Raw genomic sequence first — 19,745 nt, forward strand, 5'->3', positions numbered from 1 at the left:
CATTTTGTTGTTTTGTTGCTATTGTTTTTTTCTCCCTCTCTCCATTTTGGACTGACATCTATTTTAACTCAGGCTGAATATCATCCATTGGTGGTTGTGTGTGCTGCTTGCATGATGTGAAGACATTTTTAATAGACCAGTACACATTTCCTCCAGTACTGTATTGGCAATTTCATATTCATTTCTGCTTAAGCTGGTCGCTAGGCTGGATGATGAGAATTCATTCTCTGTCAGAGCATGATAACTATTTTCTACTTTTTCCAAGTGAGTCAGAGGCAGTTTCGTGATTTATTAAAACATGAAAAATATATGTTGGCAAGTAATAACATGCAGTAGACTTACAGTGGTGCATCCTGAATGGATACATCAGGACTTTGTCTTTTTTAACTTTCCCACATCCATAGAGCTAGACTCATGGGACAAACTCTTTACATAAGTTAAAAGAGTCCCTCTATGCCTGAACCCCACATGCCTTTCTCTTTATCCATGACAAAAAGAGGCAGCCAGGCTTCTACTGACAAGATACTTACCCCATCCCTGTCTTCAACCCCACCCAAATTATACTGAAAGAATAAACATTTACTAAAAACTGTCTTACCAAGTTACTGGGAAATTGAATGTACTCCAAGAGCAAGAGATGCTAAGATTGGAATAAAGCCACCCCCCTATCGCCCCATACACACTGTTCTTTGATAGTGAGCAAAACTGTAGCATTAGAAAATCTCAGGTAAGAAGAGGAAGTATAGTTGCAGAAGTTCACATTTGTGTCAGAAATCGTTAGCGCCTACCTAATGCCCATGCACACTTCCCAGCCTTCCTTGCATATGTTGGTTCTAGCCAATGAAGTGTGAGTGTACCCCTTGCAGGATGTAGAGCCCGTAAGCCACCTCTTCCTTCTATCTTCCCACTGTGGTGACCTTAGAGCCTGCATGTTCTAGATTACATGGCTATAAGATGAAAGACATCTAGATCTCTGAGTTATCACATGGGGAACTGTGCCAGTCCTGACCTGTAACCTGAGGAAGGACTCTTTTTTTACCGTGGCATGGCCTCTCCTAGGCTGAAACACCAGTCAGCCTTAAGAGTTTGGAAAATGAAAAAGAGGAAGTGTGACTCAGACCCGGTTAGATAAGCGAAGCAGAGCAAAGAAGCAATTAGCTCAATTTGAGAATTATAGAAACATTTTAGACAATTGTTTTCTTTGGAACCGGAAAGAGGGATTTTGACCGAATCTTTGATTTGTTGATGGCATCAAATCTCCCAGCAAATTTCTGAGGAGAACCTCATTGTGTTAGTATTTTACTCTTCCATTAAAAAAATTTTTTTTAAAACCACAGAGCTCAAATAATTATTCCTTTATTACAAAGTTTAAGTTTTATTAAGTGCCAAATATATATCAGCTATGTTTCAAAATTGCATAGCATTACCCTTTTTTATAAAATAAAATTTTATTTGTACTTGAAAAGAAAAATAAGTTTTTAAATTAAAATTGTTTTGTTTTTGTTTAACATACCTGCCTGAAATTGTCACCAGTCAGAATCACAATCTCATAATTAATGCTGACATTTTGTGCCTATTTTGTTTTAATGCTATTCTTGGCTGGTAGGCACAATTTAAAGTAATAATTTTTTAATTTTTTCTAATCTTCACTCATTACAAATCTCACAAGTTAGGAGAATAAAAACAGTTTTGAAAATTTTTTAGTTTATACTTGGTTGGAGCTCTTTTTCAACTTTAACATTTTAAATATAAGTGAAACTTCAAAAACTAGTTACATTGTGAGTTTTAAAATTTTATCAAAGATGCACTGCTGTTGTAGCACTTGATTCCAACTAATTACAGGGACAATCAGAAGATTGACAGAAAAATTAGGGATCCCAAATATCTTCACTCTGACCTTGTTATAAAAATAACCCAAACATTTCCAAAGTTGCAAGAAGAAAGGATTCCCCTATTTTTTGTCCTCTTCAAAAGATGACAGAAAGGATTGGCAAATAGATTAAGTCTGGGAAGAAGGCCACCTGGCTCTTGTACATTAGACAAGAAGGGATAAGTCAAGCCAACGGGTTTCCCCCATAAGGAGATGGTGGTAGTGAGGAAGATTCTTGAGGATGGATAGAGATAGAATATAAGAAGCTGGAATCTAGCCTAGATCCACATATAATTTGGAGAGTTAGATTTCACACTAAAATTGAGCCAATGCTTAGTGAAAGCTTTACACTTTAGCAAATGTCAATTGAGTTTCAGATTTCAGAAAAGAGTCTTAAAGAAGAAACAGAGCTTTGGCAGAGATGGTGACTGGCTGGTAATGGCTGCTGCTACTGGTGGCCACACAATTTGCACTCTCCTCCCCCCACCTCCATCAGTGACTCAGCCAAATGATGCAGGGGTACATATTTAATTTCTAAAATTGTGTAGCAGTAGGGAGCATCATGCGTTCTCCGCTCTTTGGATATTCTTCATGTTGAAAATCAAAGAATCCATTAGTGATTTAAGAAATACAGAGGAAATGGAGGGCTTTTAAAAAAGCATCTATTTAGTTACCTGTTTATTTTATTCAGTATTTGCAGCGCACAATCATACTAATAATTAAAATAAAGATACAGTCAGCTCTTGGCTATCGGCTATAATAATCTTTCCCAACATCAGCTTTATGATGATAAGGTAAATTGGCCAATTAAGGACTTGTTTCTGAGCAATGAGCAGAGGTGTTAGATCCAAAAACTAAAGAGTCAAACAGCAGGAACAGGCAGAGAAAGGTTCATGTGCAGGCTGGCAAGCAAATCCTCTACTGAGAGAGGGACCAAGGTTTGTAAGAGGGAGATAAAGCTTTCAGACTTAAGTCCTGTGTCTTGACAGAACCTTTACAAATATACTGACAAACAGACAATTTCCTGCATATCATCTGTAGAACATTTGATGTTTATAGCTTATGGGTACACCCTTAAGAAGGTAACTAGGACAAAGAAAGACAAAAGCAAGAAATAGTTGGAGTACTAGATTCCAATGAACTTTGCCATATTTTTCATGTTGGCTAGAGTGATTGATGCTTTTTAGTGTAATCAAACATTTATTATCACATTTTAGATTTTAGTTCCAGTGTTTTTCAGGTTCCAATGTTTACTCAAGTATTGGGCCTTCTGTTTAATAGACACATATATGTTGGCTCTTTCTCTAATGTGGCTTTTTTGTGGGTCTCTCAGGGACCCCTCCTCATTGAGAAACTCCTCCTCATGCCCTAATATGGGAAAAGCTCTCTCCATGTGTGGATTATGTTGCTCCCTCCAGACTCTGCCTTCTGGTAGTTCATCCTACACAGATTTTTCTCTGTCGGGGTACTTTATCACTCTTGGGTATCTTGTGTAAGAGAAGTTTGCTTAAAAACAGTGCATGTCTGGTTCTCCACAGATCCAGGAGGCCAAGTGACAGCTTGCTGCACCACAGCCCACTCTATTTGCCCTGCTGTCAAGGTGGATCCACACAGTACCCACCTTTAGACGTCTCCAGGAGGGAGTCAGATTTCAGCAGCCTTGTGACCCCCAAACTCCAAGTAGTATAAGTTACTTTTCCAAGTGTTCCTCTGAGCATATCCCAATTCCATGTCTCTTGGCTTGGCGGAGTTGGGGCAAAGAAAAAGTGAACAGCACTGCAAAGACATCTTCCAATAAGCTTTCCAATTCTAATCTACCTTCCATGAATCCTCAGTGTTCTCTCATATGGCCTGGAGGTAGCCTATGAGGTAGCACAAGTTTTGTGTCACCAACTTTGCAAGTTATTCACAAATGATCTAACTTATCTGCTTTTTCATGCGGAGGCCACTTGCATCTATTGGTTGTGGTCTTGTGGTTTAAGCTGATACTCCAGGAGAGAAAGAGTCTCATTTTAATAATCAGTTATACATGTCAATCTGCTTAAAGAGGATTGTAAATACTAATATAAAAAAAATTGAGGGAATAACTCCCAAACAAGGAGGGGGATGGAATAACTGTAATTATAATAAAAAATAAAGTTGATGGATCTAAATGAAGTCAGGAAATGAAAAATACCAAAGTATAGAAATAAAGCAAATAGAAAGAATAAAGTGAGACATAGATATATCAAAATATATCTATGAAACTGAGTCCCCCTAAAACTGAGTTCCTCTGCCGAGTTTATGATTAACTTCTCTATCCAAAACATGATTCCTTAGTTTGTCCCACACCTGTTACCCTCAAGATTGAGGAGTATCAAAGAAAAGGGGAGAGCGTTGAAAGTGAGCAGAACCCTGCAAGGGTCTCCAGAGTACAAAAGCCCCTCTGTATCCCCTGTTTCTTGTTTGTAGAAAAAAAAGGCTTTAGTCTCTTACTCCTTCCCTGAGTTCCAAAAAGCAGGTTCAAGAAGTTAATAGGACAATAGAGTCATAGGACTCCTAGTTCTTCCTGAAGGGATATAGATAACAATCTGATGCATATCTTTGAGTTGTTCTACAGACCACCCCCACCCAGGTAAAGGATAGTGACTGCGTGCTGACCACAAGCAATAGACCTCAGACTGGTTGGAACCAGAAGGGTGAGATTCTGGGGACATCAGCTTGTTACCTCACCACTAACCAATCAGAAGGTCACACATCCTGTGGCCTGGCCCCCACCCCAAATTTTGCCTTTAAAAACTCTTCTTCAAAAACTACTAGGGAGTTCTACTCTTTTGGGCACAAGCCACCCATTCTCCTTGCCTGGCCCTTGCAACAAACCTTTCTCTGCTCCAAACTCCAAAGTTTCAGTTTGTTTGGCCTCACTGTACATCAGGCACACAAACTCAGGTTCAGCAACATCTACAATAACAATAAATGTGAATGGATTAACATGGCAGTTGAAAAAGAAATTGTCAGACATTGAATTTTTAAAAAATCTACCTATATGTTATTTTTTTAAAAGCACATATTTAAACATACACAGAAAAAATGGAAGTGAAAGAATAAAAAATGTACAACAGACAATTATTAAACAAATGAAGCTAGTATATAAAAATCAGACAAGGGCCTCCCTGGTGGCGCAGTGGTTGAGAGTCCGCCTGCTGATGCAGGGGACGGGGGTTCGTGCCCCGGCCCGGGAGGATCCCGCGTGCCGCAGAGCGGCTGGGTCTGTGAGCCATGGCCGCTGGGCCTGCGCGTCCGGAGCCTGTGCTCCGCAATGGGAGAGGCCACAACAGTGAGAGGCCCACATACAGAAAAAAAAAAAAAAAAAAAAAAATCAGACAAAATAGACTCTAAGGCAAGGAAAATTATCAAGCTATCAAGACAGTTTTGTGCAGTAGTGGGATAGACCAGTTGACAGAATAAAGATCTCAGAATCAGACTCAGAAACTTGACATATGACAGGTGTGGCATTTCCAACAGTAGGGAAAGGTTGATCTAGTTGGAAAAAATGGTGCCCAAACAATGATGATCCATAAGGAATAAAATATATATTAGATTCCTATCTCTCACCATACCCATGATTTAATATCAGAAGATTAATAAAACCTACTGTGCAAATTAAATTTTTAGAACTTTAAGAAGTTATAAGGTTATATGTTTAGAACTATTAAAGTATTTTTAATAGTTCTAATGAGAGGAGTATAATAAATTGAACCCAAAGAGAACAAATTATAAAGAGAAAAAAATTAAGTCTGACCACATAAAAATTAAAATGTATAAAAGTGTATCACAAAGAGTTGCCATAAGTAACAACAGAAAAGTAAAAGTATAAGCCATATACTAGAAGATAATTTCAATGCATATAGCCAGGAGAGGATTAGGATGCAGAATTTACAAAGACCTCCCATAAATCATTACAGAAAAGATTAACACCTCAATATAAAAAAAAAGACAAGATATCTAAACTTAAAAGGAAATTAAAATGTCCAACAAACAAGTGAAAATATGTTCAGCCTAACTAGTAATCAAAAAATGCAAATTAAAACCAGAATGAGATACAGTTTTGCACCTATTACATTAATAAAAATGAAGAAAAAGAATAATCATTGAAAATACTAATCATAGGAGAGGATGTTGAAGAGTGGACACACTCATACACTAGTGGTGAGAATACATATTGATAAAACCACACAGGAAATTGTTAAGGACTGAATGTGTTCCTCCAAATTCATGTTTTAGCTCTAATCCCCAATGTGATGGTATTTGGAAGTAGGGCCTTTTGGAGGTAATTAAATTTACATGAGATGGTGAGGATTCCCCCTCTTCCCCCATCCCCTAGGTCCCATGATGAGATTAGAATCTGTAAAAGAAGAGGAGGAGATACAACAGTTCTGTTATATGAGGTCACAGCAGGAAGGGGGCTCTCTGCAAGCCAGAAAGAGAGCTCTCACTCCAGGAACTAAATAGGCTAGCACCCTGATCTTTGAATTTGCACCCTCCAGAACTGTGAAAAATAAATTTCTGTCATTTAAACCACCGAATCTATTATATTTTGTCATGGCATCCAGAGTTAACTAAGACAGAGATCTATTTCACAGCATGTGGCCAAGTATAAGGTGCACAGATACTATGTGGTGGATACAGTGAAGGTGCCCCAGCATTCCTTCCCATGTTGGTCTACTGTGCTGTTCTGTTAAAGTTTGAGAGCTAAAATCAACGTTTCTCAGATTCTCATGAAGTTAGAACACCAGAAGCACATTAGGTTCTGTCAATTAAATACAGTTCGGAAATACTCAGAGAATAGAAATGATATGGGGGCAATTCCTGAACTTCTGTTTTGGTCAGCAGGCAGTCATACAGACATCGTTTTTGTTTTTGTTTTTCTTATAGTAACAGTGAATGTCAGGTCACTAGTTTCATCAGAGTTGACAGATAGTTGTAGTTCAGAAGCTATGGTTTCTTGATCCTGGGATCACAGCGGTAGTGGTTTATTCCTTAACTCAACAGTTCCGGTAGTGTCTTCCTGACTTTCTACCTTCCTGATTGTAGCCAAGGTGAACTTCTGGTGGGTTCATTTGGTGGCTTTGTTCTGAGTCATTTTTGGATGTCTGAAGCCCACTCCTTTAGCCCCTTCACTGATTTTGCAAGCACTTAATATTCTATGTTGTGTACTTCTCTCCTTAAAATACTTGTTTATTTCTGTCTCCTACAATTGAACACTGACCAATACACTTTTGACCTAGAAATTCTATATCTAGATATATACCCTAAGGAAAATTTTGCTTATGTTCTCAACTTCTATGTATATACCCTAAGGAAAGTCTTGTGTTTGTGCCCAAGGAGACATGTACAAGAATGTTCATAGTGGCATGATTTGTAATGGCAAACATATACTTGACCAGAAAATGGATTAAAAATAGTATAATCATGCACTCTCTGACATATTTTATAATAAATTAAGAATAATAATCAAACATAAGCACATAAGACATAATATCTGTCTTTGGTAGCTTAACAAAATTGTGGCAGGTTTTAAGTTCAAAACTTTAGGAATCAGATGATTAAAAATGAGTTTCCTCCTCCTTAGTTCTTATTCATATATTCTTGAGGTTTGTTTACCAGCTTTTCTTCTAACCATACACATTCTTCCAGGGATTTCTCATGTATTCTTATGGTTTTAAGTACATTGTATGTATTGATGATTGTCAGATATATCCCTGAGTTTCCAATTCATATGTCCACTGACTACTGGATATCTCTCCACTTAGGTGTGTTGAAGACATTTCAAATTCAGTGAGGCTGCAAATGACCTTTGTTCCCAAACCAGCTCTTCATTTTGGGTTCCCTATCTCAGTTTAGAGACAATGCCACTCTTTATTTCCCCAAATTAGAAACCTGTTATCATCCTTGCCTACATTGTTTCCTTCACACCCTGTCCCACACACACAGTGACTAAGTCTTGTCATATTGTTAAAATTTTCCTCATCAATTATACTGTCACTTTCTTCATATATACACTATGAAAAACCTTTTAACTCATTGTCACCTTGCCTCCAATCCTACCCTCCCTATCCGTTCCACATGACATAGTCAAAAATGACATTTCTAAATCAAAAATATCAGTATTTCATTCTCCTTTTTAACATCTCTCAATGGCTTCTTATTGGTACTAACCATAAAATTCATGGCCTTTATGATATAGCTTCCAATTACTTTACAGTGTTCCCACTTATCTCTTTTCTGCTCTACAATACAATCCATATTATGCCTTTCAGCTTCTTAGATAGACTGTGGTCTTTCTGATCCTCACAACTTCCAATGTGCTATCTGTTTTGTGGGGTATACACTTCTCTTCCCTTTCTACCCCCTTCTATTAGGTTTCAGGTGAGGCATTAATATTCTCCAGTAGTATGTATCTCTAATATTCTCCTCTTTCCTCACATTACATTCCCTTCCCCGCGAGTCTGTATGTATGTCTAACAGTTAAGCCCTTTAAAAAAAACCCAGTCACTGTATCCTCATCACATTTAACATACTTAGCAAATATTTCTTAATATCACCTAATATCCAGTCTGTGTGCAAATTTCCTTGATTGACTCAAAACAGTTTATAATGGGTTTGCTTGAATCAGGATCAAACAAGGTCCACACATTGCAACAGGTTAATGTCTTATCTATACCAGTTCCTTTTCCCATTTTAATGCCATCTTGGGGAAGAAACCCATTGCTTTTTCTGATGGAATTTCCATATACCATATTTTATTAATGTCAGTCTCATTGTTACATTTAACAAGCTCCTCTATCCACCACATTTTCTATTAGCTAGTAGTGAAATCTAAAGGCTTAATTAGATGCATATTACAATTTTAGTAAGAATATTGAACAGATTGTGCTATGTACTTCCTATTGCATTCATTAGGATACAAATAACAGCTGGTTGTCTCTCTTAGGGCTATGAAGGTGATCAGTCACTTCAGATGGTTCCAACCTAATCCATCTATTACAAGATTACCCATCAACCTTTTATCTAATGGTTTCAGAGTCACTGTTGATTGTTGTCTAAACTCAGTATTCCATTAGAGTTGTGGTATGATGTTTCTCATTTTTTCACTTCTTCTGCATTTGGTTACTCTAAAATATAATTGATATAGAAAAAGCAGCATGGATGTTTGATTCTTTCTCTTCATTTACTAATTTTAAACATATTGGCTTGGTGCCTGTTATGATCACCCCATGGGAAAAGGGCTCAACTTCCCATGCATAATTTAGTTTAATGTTGAGACTGATGATGCCACAAATGCATCAAGAGGATATGAAGAGATTTGTTATTCACATAATGAGTCTTCCTGAGGAGCAAACTCCCAAGCAGGTCTGAAATGGTTCAGGGAGCAAGGAGGGCATGACTGGGCTTGACTTCTATTGTAGTTAGAGGATGGGGCTAGAGGAATGGCTCTTGCATAAAGGCTGCTGCTCACTGGGCTTAAGGGTTGCAGGAGGGAGCACATGGGCTTCTGCACAAGTGGAAACTATAGGAGAAGGGGGAAGAGTAGAACTTGAAATCTACCAATAGTCAAAAATAAAAAAATGTAGGGTCAAACTCTTTACTACAATTCACCCTGATATTTGACCAATGATTGAAATGTGCCACATTTTATTTAATTAAAGTTGAACCTGTTTAAATATGCCATTATGGCATTTATGAGGCCTGAAGCCTGAGGCAAGTGAGGGAGCTAAAATGTCTATTGACTGCCTTAGTGCCTTCATCGCTTCTCTAAAGAGGTCTTGTATAATGGATTTCAATCTTTGAAGGACCTGTTTTAATCTACCTTAGGCCAGATTAATTGTTTTTAACCAGGGTGGGTACATGAAGTCCCATTTTGTCAAGCTGATTATAAGTGCAAAAGTTTAATATCATTTAAATTTATTACTTGTTGGGTCAGAGTATACATGCCCACCCCGGAATATTTAAGGGCAGTGAATGCTATGGCTATAGAGAATTGAGGCATGGAAACAGTTCTGATGGCTCAGGTGAATCTTGCCTATTTGTCTTTGATGTCTGGTGACTACCCTAAAAATATAGGGTTTACATTATGGAAATTTAGTGGCATCTCAGGTATAACTATAAATTGAAACCCAGTATAGATTAAAGTATGAAGGTTTGTCAACTGGTGCATTTCATCACATGTTAAGTTTAACTCAGACACTATGTAACAGAAGCACAAAAGCCAATCACCTGCCGTTATATTTGGAGGCAGAGGATATTTTAAACAAACTTTTCTTTTCAAAACAATTTTAGCTTCACTGCGAAATTGAGCACAAGGTACAGAGATTTTCTTGTTCTTCCTTCCCTGACACAGGCGTTGCCTCCGCCCTTATCAACACCCACTACTAGCATGGTACAGTTGTTAAATGCTTAACCTATATTGATACATCTTTATTGCCCAAAGTCCATAGTTTACATTACAGTTCACTCTTAATGTACTTCCTTTTTTTTTATTAGTTTCTGTTTTATAACAAAGTGAATCAGTCATACATATACATCTGTTCCCACATGCCTTCCCTCCTGCGTCTCCCTTAATGTACTTTCTATGGGCTTTGTATAATGTATAATGACATATGTCTGCTATTATAGTATAATATATACTAGTTTTACTACCCTAAAAATCCTCTGTGCTCTGCCTATTTATTCCTTCCTGCCACTCAACTCCCAGTCACCACTGATCTTTTAAGTGTCTCCATATTTTTGCCTTTTCCAGAATGTCATATAGTTGGAATTATACAATATGTAGCCTTTTCAGATAGGCTTCTGTCACTTAGTAATATGCACTTAAGAGTCCTCTACGTCATTTTATTTTTATCACTGAATAATGTTCTGTTGTCTGAATGTACCACAATTTTTTTATCCTCTCACCTATTGAAGGATAGATTGCTTCCAAGTTTTGGCAACTATGAATAAAGCTGCATTAAACATCTATTGCAAGTTTTGCAGGTAAGTTTTCAACTCCACTAGGTAAATACTAGGTAGCAGTGTTGGTGGATAGCATAAGAGTAATGTATTCCTCCCTTACCTGTGGTTTCATTTTCCGTGATTTCAGTTCCCGTGATCAACCATGGGTCCGAATATATTAAACAAAAAAATTCCAGAAATATACAATTCATAAGTTTTAAATTGCATGCCATTCTGAGCAGTGGGATGAAATCTTGCACCATCCAGCTCCATCCCACCCAGGACCTGAATCATCCCTTTGCTCAGCATACCCCACCCATTGGTCACTTAGTAGCCTCTGGGTTATCAGATTGCCTGTCGAAGTACCACAGTGCTTGTGTTCAAATAACACATTTAACTTAGTAATGGCCCCAAGTGTAAGAGTAGTGATGCTGGCAATTTGGATCTGCCAAAGAGTAACCATAAAGTGCTTTTGTTAAGTGAAAAGGTGAAAGTACTTTTTTTTTTTTTTTAGTTTTATTTATTTTGGGCTGGGTTTTGGGTCTTCATTACTGCGTGTGGGCTTTCTCTAGTTGTGGCAAGTGGGGGCTACTCTTTATTTTGGTGTGCAGGCTTCTCATTGTGGTGGCTTCTCTTGTTGTGGAGCATGGGCTCTAGGCGTGCAGGCTTCAGTAATTATAGCACACTGTCTCAGTAGTTGTGGTGCACGGGATCAGTAGTTGTGGCTCATGGGCTCTAGAGCACAGGTTCAGTGGCTGTGGTGCCTGGGCTTAGTTGCTCCATGGCATGTGGGATCTTTCCGGACCAGGGCTCGAACCCATGTCCCCTGCATAGGCAGGAGGATTCTTAACCACTGCGCCACCAGGGAAGTCCCAAGGTGAAAGTTCTTAGCTTAATAAGGAAAGAAAAAAAATTGTATGCTGAGGTTGCTAAGATCTCTGGTAAGAACAAATCTTCTACCCATGAAATGGTGAAGAAGGAAAAATAATTCATGCTAGTTTTGCTTTTACACCTCAAGCTGCAAAAGTTATAGCCACAATCCATGGTAAGTGCTTAGTTACGATGAAAAAGGCATTAACTTTGTACAATAAGATATTTTCAGAGAGAGGAAGAGAGAGAGAGAGAGAGACCAAATTCATATAACTTTTATTACAGTATATTATTATCGTTCTATCTTATTATTAGTTGTTGTTAATCTCATACTGTACCTAATTTATAAACTATCATAGATACATATGTATAGGAAAAAACATGATATATTTAGGGTTCAGTACTATCCACAGTTTCAGACATTCACTGGACGTCTTAGAACATATCCCCTGTGAATAGGTGGCGACTACTGTATGTTTAGTTTTGTAAGAAACTGCCAAACTGTCTTCCAAAGCAGCTGTACCATTTTTCACTCCCACCAGCAATGAATGAGAGTTCCTGTTGCTCCACATCCTCAACAGCACTGATGTTGTCAGTGTTTTTGATTTTGCCTATTCTATTAGGTGTACAGTGGTGTGTCATTATTTTTTTAATTAATAATTTAAAATTTTTATTTATTTACTTATTAAAATTTTAATTTTATATTGGATTAGAGTTGATTAACAATATTGTGTTAGTTTCAGTTGTACAGCAAAGTGATTCAGTTATACATATACATGTATCTATTCTTTTTCAAATTATCTTCCCATTTAAGTTATTACAGAGTATTGAGCAGAGTTCCCTGTGCGATACAGTAGGTCTTTGTTGGTTATCTATTTTAAATATAGCAGTGTGTACATGTCAGTCCCAAACTCCTGATCTGTCTCTCCCCCTCAGCCTTACCCCCTGGTAACCATAAGTCTGTGAGTCTGTTTCCATTTTGCAAATAAGTTCATTTTTATCATTTTTTTTAGATTCTGCATATAAATTATGTCATATGATATTTGTCTTTCTCTGTCTGACTTACTTCACTTAGTATGATAATCTCCAGGCCCATCCATGTTGCTGCAAATGGCATTATTTCATTTTTTTAATGGCTGAGTAATATTCCATTGTATATGTGTACCACATCTTCTTTATTCATTCCTCTGTCAATGGACATTTAAGTTGCTTCCATGTCTTGGCTATTGTAAACAGTGCTGTAATGAACATTGAGGTGCATATATCCTTTCAAACTATGTTTTTCTCTGGATATATGCCCAGAAGTGGGATTGCTGGATATGGTAGCTCTATTTTTAGTTTCTTAAGAAACCTCCATAGTGTTCTCCATAGTGGCTGCATCAATTTATATTCCCACCAACAGTGCAAGAGGGTTCCCTTCTCTCCATACCTTCTCCAGCAGTTATTGTTTGTAGACTTTTTGATCATGGCCATTCTGACTGGTGTGAGGTGATATCTCATTGTAGTTTTGATTTACATATCTCCAATAATTAGCAAAGTTGAGCATCTTTTCATGTGCCTCTTGGCCATCTGTATGTCTTCTTTGGAGAAATGTCTATTTCAGTCTTCTGCCCGATTTTTGATTGGGTTGTTTGTTTTTTTGATATTGAGCTGCATGAGCTGTTGGTAAATTTTAGAGATTAATCTCTTGTTGGTCACATCATTTGCAAATATTTACTCCCTTTCTGTGGGTTATATTGTTTTAATTTGCAATTACCTAAACATATTATGTTGAGCATATTTTCATATGTATATGTCTTCTTCTTTGGTGAGATGTCTGTTCAGATCTTTCACTCATTTTTAAATTGAGTTGCTTGTTTCATTTAAAAAATTTTTTAAATGAACCTTTATTGGAGTATTGTTGATTTACCATGTTGTGTTAGTTCCTGCTGTACAGCAAAGTAAATCAATTATACATATACATATATCCACTCTTTTTTAGATTCTATTCCCATATAGGTCATTAAAGAGTATTCTTAAACATAAAAATACCCAGATGAAATAAGATATGATTTATGAATATATGAAAATACTTGAGATAAGGATGCTAATAAGTAAAACACAAGACCTAGAAGCCATAAAATAAAAGGTCAGCTCATTTGATTACTTAAAAATTAAAATCTTAAAAATGAAAAAAGTCCATAATCAGTTTATTTTAAATTGACAGGGCCTCCATTTCTTTTTTTTTTTCCCTTTTCTCCTTCGTCTTTTTTTTTTAAATTTTTATTGGAGTATAGTTGCTTTACAATGTTGTATTAGTTTCTACTGTATAGCGAAGTGAATCAGCTATACATATACATATATCCCCTCCCTTTTGGATTTCCTTCCCATTTAGGTCACCACAGAGCATTGAGTAGAGTTCCCTGTGCTACACAGTAAGTTCTCATTAGTTATATATTTTATACATAGTATCAGTAATGTATATATGTCAATCCCAATATCCCAATTCATCCCACCCCCCTTTCCCCCTTGATATCCATACATTTGTTCTCTACGTCTCGTCTCTATTTCTGCTTTGTAAATAAGATCATCTATACCAACATTTTCAGATTCCATAAATATGCTATAATATATGATATTTGTTTTTCTCTTTCTGACTTACTTCACTCTGTATGACAGACTCTAGGTCTATCCATGTCTCTACAAGTGACCTAATTTCATTCATTTTCATGGCTAAGTAATATTTCATTGTGTATATGTACCACATCTTCTTTATCCATCCCTCTGTTGATGGACATTTAGGTTGTTTCCATGTCCTGGCTGTTGTAAATAGTGCTGCAGTGAACATTGGGGTGCATGTGTCTTTTTGAATTATGGTTTTCTCTGGGTATAGGCCCAGTAGTGGGATTGCTTGGTCACATGGTAGTCTTATTTTTAGTTTTTTAAGGAACTGCCATACTGTTCTCCATAGTGGCTGTATCAATTTACATTTCCAACAACAGTGTAGGAGGGACATTGTAACCCTCTCCAGCATTTATTGTTTGTAGATTTTGTGGTGATGGCCATTCTGACTGGTGTGAGGTGATATCTCATTGTAGTTTTGATTTGCATTTCTCTAATAATTAGTGATGTTGAGCATCTTTCCATGTGTTTGTTGGCCATCTGTGTGTCTTTTTTTGTGAAGTGTCTATTTAGGTTCTCCATCCAATTTTTGATTGGGTTGCTTGTTTTATTGGTTTTGAGCTGCATGAGCTATTTGTATAATTTGGAGATTAATCCTTTGTCAGTTGCTTTGTTTGCAAATATTTTCTCCCATTCTGAGGGTTGTCTTTTCATCTTGTTTATAGTTTCCATTGCTGTGCAAAAGCTTTAAAGTTTCATTAGGTCCCATTTGTTTATTTTTGGTTTTATTTCCATTTCTCTAGGAGGTGGGTCGAAAAAGATCTTGCTGAGATATGTCAAAGAGTGTTCTGCCTATGTTTTCTTCTAAGAGTCTTAGAGTGTCTGGCCTTACAATTAGGTCTTAAATCCATTTTGAGTTTATATTTGTTTATGGTGTTAGGGAGTGTTCTAATTTCATTCTTTTACATGTAGCTGTCCAGTTTTTCCAGTACCACTTATTGAAGAGGCTGTTTTTGCTCCATTGTATATTCTGGCCTCTTTTGTCATAGATTAGGTGACCATAGGTGCATGGGTTTATCTTATTGTTGACTTTTAAGAGTTCTTTGTATATTTTGGACAACAATCCTTTATCAGATATGTCTTTAGCAAATATTTTCTTCCAGTTTGTAGTGTCTTGTCATTTTCTTGAGACTGTATTTTGCATATCAGAAGCTTTTAATATTAACAAAGTTTAGCTTATTAATTTTCTTCTTTTATGAATCATGCCTTTGGTGTATCTAAAAAGCCACTGCCATACCCAGGCCATCTAGGTTTTCTCCTACACTATCTTTTTGAATTTTTATAGTTTTGTGTTTTACATTTAGGTGTAGATCCATTTTAAGTTAATTTTTGCAAAGAGTTTAAAGCCTGTGTCTAGAGTCTATGTCTCTCTCTCTCTCTATATATATATATATATTTGCATATGGATGTCCAGTTCTTCCTGTACCATTTGTTGAAAGGTTATATTTGCTCCATTTTATTGCCTTTGTTCCTTTGTCACAGTTGACTGATATTATGACTATATTTGTGTGGATCTATGCATCTATTTATGGGCTCTCTTTTCTGTTTCACTGAACTCTTTTGTCTATTCTTTTGCTAATACCATCCTATCCTGATTCCTGTAGCATTATAGTAAGTCTTAAAGTCAGGTAGTGTCAGTCTTCCAACTTTGTTCTTCTCTTTCAATACTATTGTAGTTATTATGGGTCTTTTGCTTTTCCATGTAAACTTTGGAGTCAGTTTGTTGATAGCCACAAGATAACTTGCTGAGATTCTGATCAGGATTGCATTGAATTTATAGATTATGCTGGGAAGAACTGACATTTTGGCAATATTAAGTCTTCCTATTCATAAATGGGGATTATCTCTCTTTGATTTATTTTATCAGAGTTTTATAGTTTTCCTCATGTAGATTTTGTACAGATTTTGTTAGATTTATACTGAAATCTATTTCATTTTATGAATGATAATGGTATTGTGTGTATATTGATGATCATGTTGATTGTTAATAAAGACAGTTTTACTTCTGCCTTTTCTATCTGGATGCCATTTATTTCTTTTTCTTGTCTCGTTGCAGTGGGTAGAACTTCCAATAAAATCTTAAATAGAAATGATGAGAGTGGACAGTCTTGTCTTTCAGTGTTTCACCATTGAGAATGATGTTATCTGTAGGTGTTGTGTTGATACCCTTTACCAGGTTGAAGAAATTGCTTTCTATTCTTAATTTGCTGAGATTTTAAGCATCAGGAATGGTGTTGGGTTTTCTTCAAATGATTTGCCTGCATCTACTGAGATAATGCTTTATTTATCTATTGCTGTCTAACAGTATTACCACAAAGTTAGTGACTTAGAACAACACATATTTATTTTCTCACAATTTTTGTGAATCAGGAGCACAGACAGTGCTTACTAAGCTTAATGTCCTGCTTCAGGCTCTCACAAGACTGCAGTCAAGGTATTGGCAGGGCTGCAGTCTGATGTGAAGCATGATTCAGGAAAGATCTGTATTCAAATTCAGATCCAAACGCAAATGTTTGCTGGAAGCATTCATTTTCATGCAGGGTCGAGGACTGGTGGCTTCAGTTTCTTGCTGACTGTTGGATGGAAGCTGCTTTCAGCAGCTTTCTGTATGGCCCTCTTCATATGGCAGCACACAATATGACAGTTTGCTCCTTTGAAGCCTGCAGGGAAGACTGTCTTTCAGCAATATTGATATTACAATCATATGTGAAGTAATCACCTGTAATAATCACATCCATCCTTTCACCTCTGCTATTTCTATTCATCAGAGGCAAGTCACAGATCCTACTCACACTCAAAGTCAGGGGGTTACACACAGATGTGAATTTCTTGAGGTCAGATCATGGGGAGCATCATGTTGGCTTACCACAGATAATCATATGGATTAAAAAAATAGTTTAATGTGATGAATTACATTGATTGGTTTTCAAAAGTGAAACCAACCTTGCATTCCTGGGACAACTATTTCATTACGATGTATTTTTTAACAGCTGTTTATTTATTTTTTATTTTTATATTTTCTTGGCCACACCACGCTACATGTGGGATTTTAGTTCCCTGACCAGGGATCAAACCCGTGCCCTTCGCATTGGAAGTGTAAAATCTTAACCACTGGATCGCCAGGGACATCCCCATTATGATGTATTATCCTTTATATATTAGTATTATATTTCATTTGCTAATATTGTGTTTAGAATTTTTGCATCTATGTTCAAGGAGGGTATTTTTTGCAGTTTCATTTTCTTGTGATATCCTTGGCAGGTTTTGTTATCAGGGAAAAGTTGGTCTCATAGACTCTAGAAGTTTTGTCTCCTCTTTGATTTTCTGGAAGAGTTTGTATAGAATTGATATTATTTCCTCATTAAATATTTGGTAGAATATACCAGTGAAGACTTGTGGGCCTGGAGTTTTCTTTCTGGAAAGTTTTTCACTACAAATACAGTTTATTTAATAGATATAGAATTACTTGTTATCTATTTCTTCTTGAGTCTGTGTAGTTTATTTTAAGAAATTTGTCTATGTTATCAAAGTTGTAAATATATTGGCCAAATGATTTTTGTAACACTTTCTTGTTATTCTTGTTATATTTGTAGATTTATGGTAATGTTACCTCTTTTATTCCTGATACTGAGAATTTGTTCTCTCTCTCTCTCTCTCTCACTTCATCCTGTTCAGCTTACCTATAGGTTAATCAATTTTATCTACCTTCTCAAAGAACCAGCTTTTAGTTTCATTGGTTTTTCTTTGTCATTTTGTTCCATTTTATTTATTTTCCACACTGCTCATTGTTACATTTCATCTTCTTTCTTTTCATCTATATTATGTTTCTCCAATTTCTTAAGTAGAGGTTGAGGCAGTTGGTTAAAACCCTTTTATTCTGATATAGGTGTTTAGTGTTATAAATTTCTCTCTAGATAGTGCTTCAGCAGCATCCCATGATTTTGATGTTTCATTCAGTTCAAAATAATTTCTAATTTCCCTTTTAATTTCTTTGTTTTAATTTCTATGGATTATTTTAAAGTGTATATTAGTTTCCAAATATTTGGGGGCTTTTTGATATCTTTCTTTGCTCTGAAATATATTTTTTCTGATGTTAATATAGCCATTTCATTTTTCTTTTGAGTAGTTTTACCAAGGTATCTATTTTTTCATTTACTTTTAATTTATTTATATTCAACTGAGTTTCTTATACATAAGATATATGTTGGGTTTTGCTTTAAAAAATCCAATTTAACAATTTTTGTCCTTTAATGGGGGGTGTTTAAATCACTTGAGTTAATTTGTTGAATTTATTGATATAATGTTCATGATATTCACTTATTATTCATTTAATATCTGTAGAATTTGTTGTGGATGTGACTTCTCTCAATACTGATATAGTTAATGTGAGTTTTTCTTATTTGTACCTGATCAATCTTGCTACATTTTTATCATTTTCATGGATCTTTGCCTTTTAATTTAGGCATTTAGAACATTTCTTTTTACTGTAGTTATTGTTTCAATCAAGTTTAAATTTTTCATCTTGCTATTTTTTTATTGTTCCCTCTATTTTTTTGCTAATTTTCCTTCTTTTTAAATAAGTAAACATTATGTATTAATTTATTTTGGCTTATTAGCTATAATTCTTTTTTATTTTAGTGTTTGCACTAGGATTTATAGGTTTATATATACATATTTAACTTGTCACTGGTTATCTTCAAGTGATATTAGACCACCTTACGTAGAATATAAGAAACTTACAATTGAATAGTTCCACTCATCTCATCCTGACTTTAGTGCTATTTTTGTCATAAATTTTACTTTTGTGTATATTATAAACCCCATAACACATTGTTTTCTCAATTATATTTCCAAGATATTCAAATAATAAACTCTACTCATGTAATTATGTCTTGCATTATTTATGATGAACAATCTGTTACCATCTTTTTCTTTGTTCTTCTGTATGTAATTTTTCTCTGACTGCTTTAACCTCTCTTTATCAGATTTTGTGCCTTGTGTAGTTTTCTCCATATCTCTTGTGCTTGAGTTTCATTGAGTTGACTGCATTTATGGATTGATATTTTCAAAAAATTTAGAAAACTTTGTACATTTTGGAGGGAAATGTTTTATAACTCTCTCTCTGTGTCTTTTGCTTTGAGACTCCTATTATATGTATATCAGGCCATGTGAATTTTTCCCACAGCTAACTGACCCTGTGCTTACTCTTTTTATTTTATTTTATTTTTTTTTTTCTTTTTTTTGCGGTATGCGGGCCTCTCACTGTTGTGGCCTCTCCCGTTGCGGAGCACAGGCTCCGGATGCGCAGGCCCAGCGGCCATGGCTCACGGGCCCAGCCGCTCCGCGGCATATGGGATCCTCCCAGACCGGGGCA

The sequence above is a fragment of the Mesoplodon bidens genome, assembly GCF_964165515.1.
Source record: "Mesoplodon bidens genome assembly, chromosome: 2".
NCBI classification, from domain to species: domain Eukaryota; kingdom Metazoa; phylum Chordata; class Mammalia; order Artiodactyla; family Ziphiidae; genus Mesoplodon; species Mesoplodon bidens.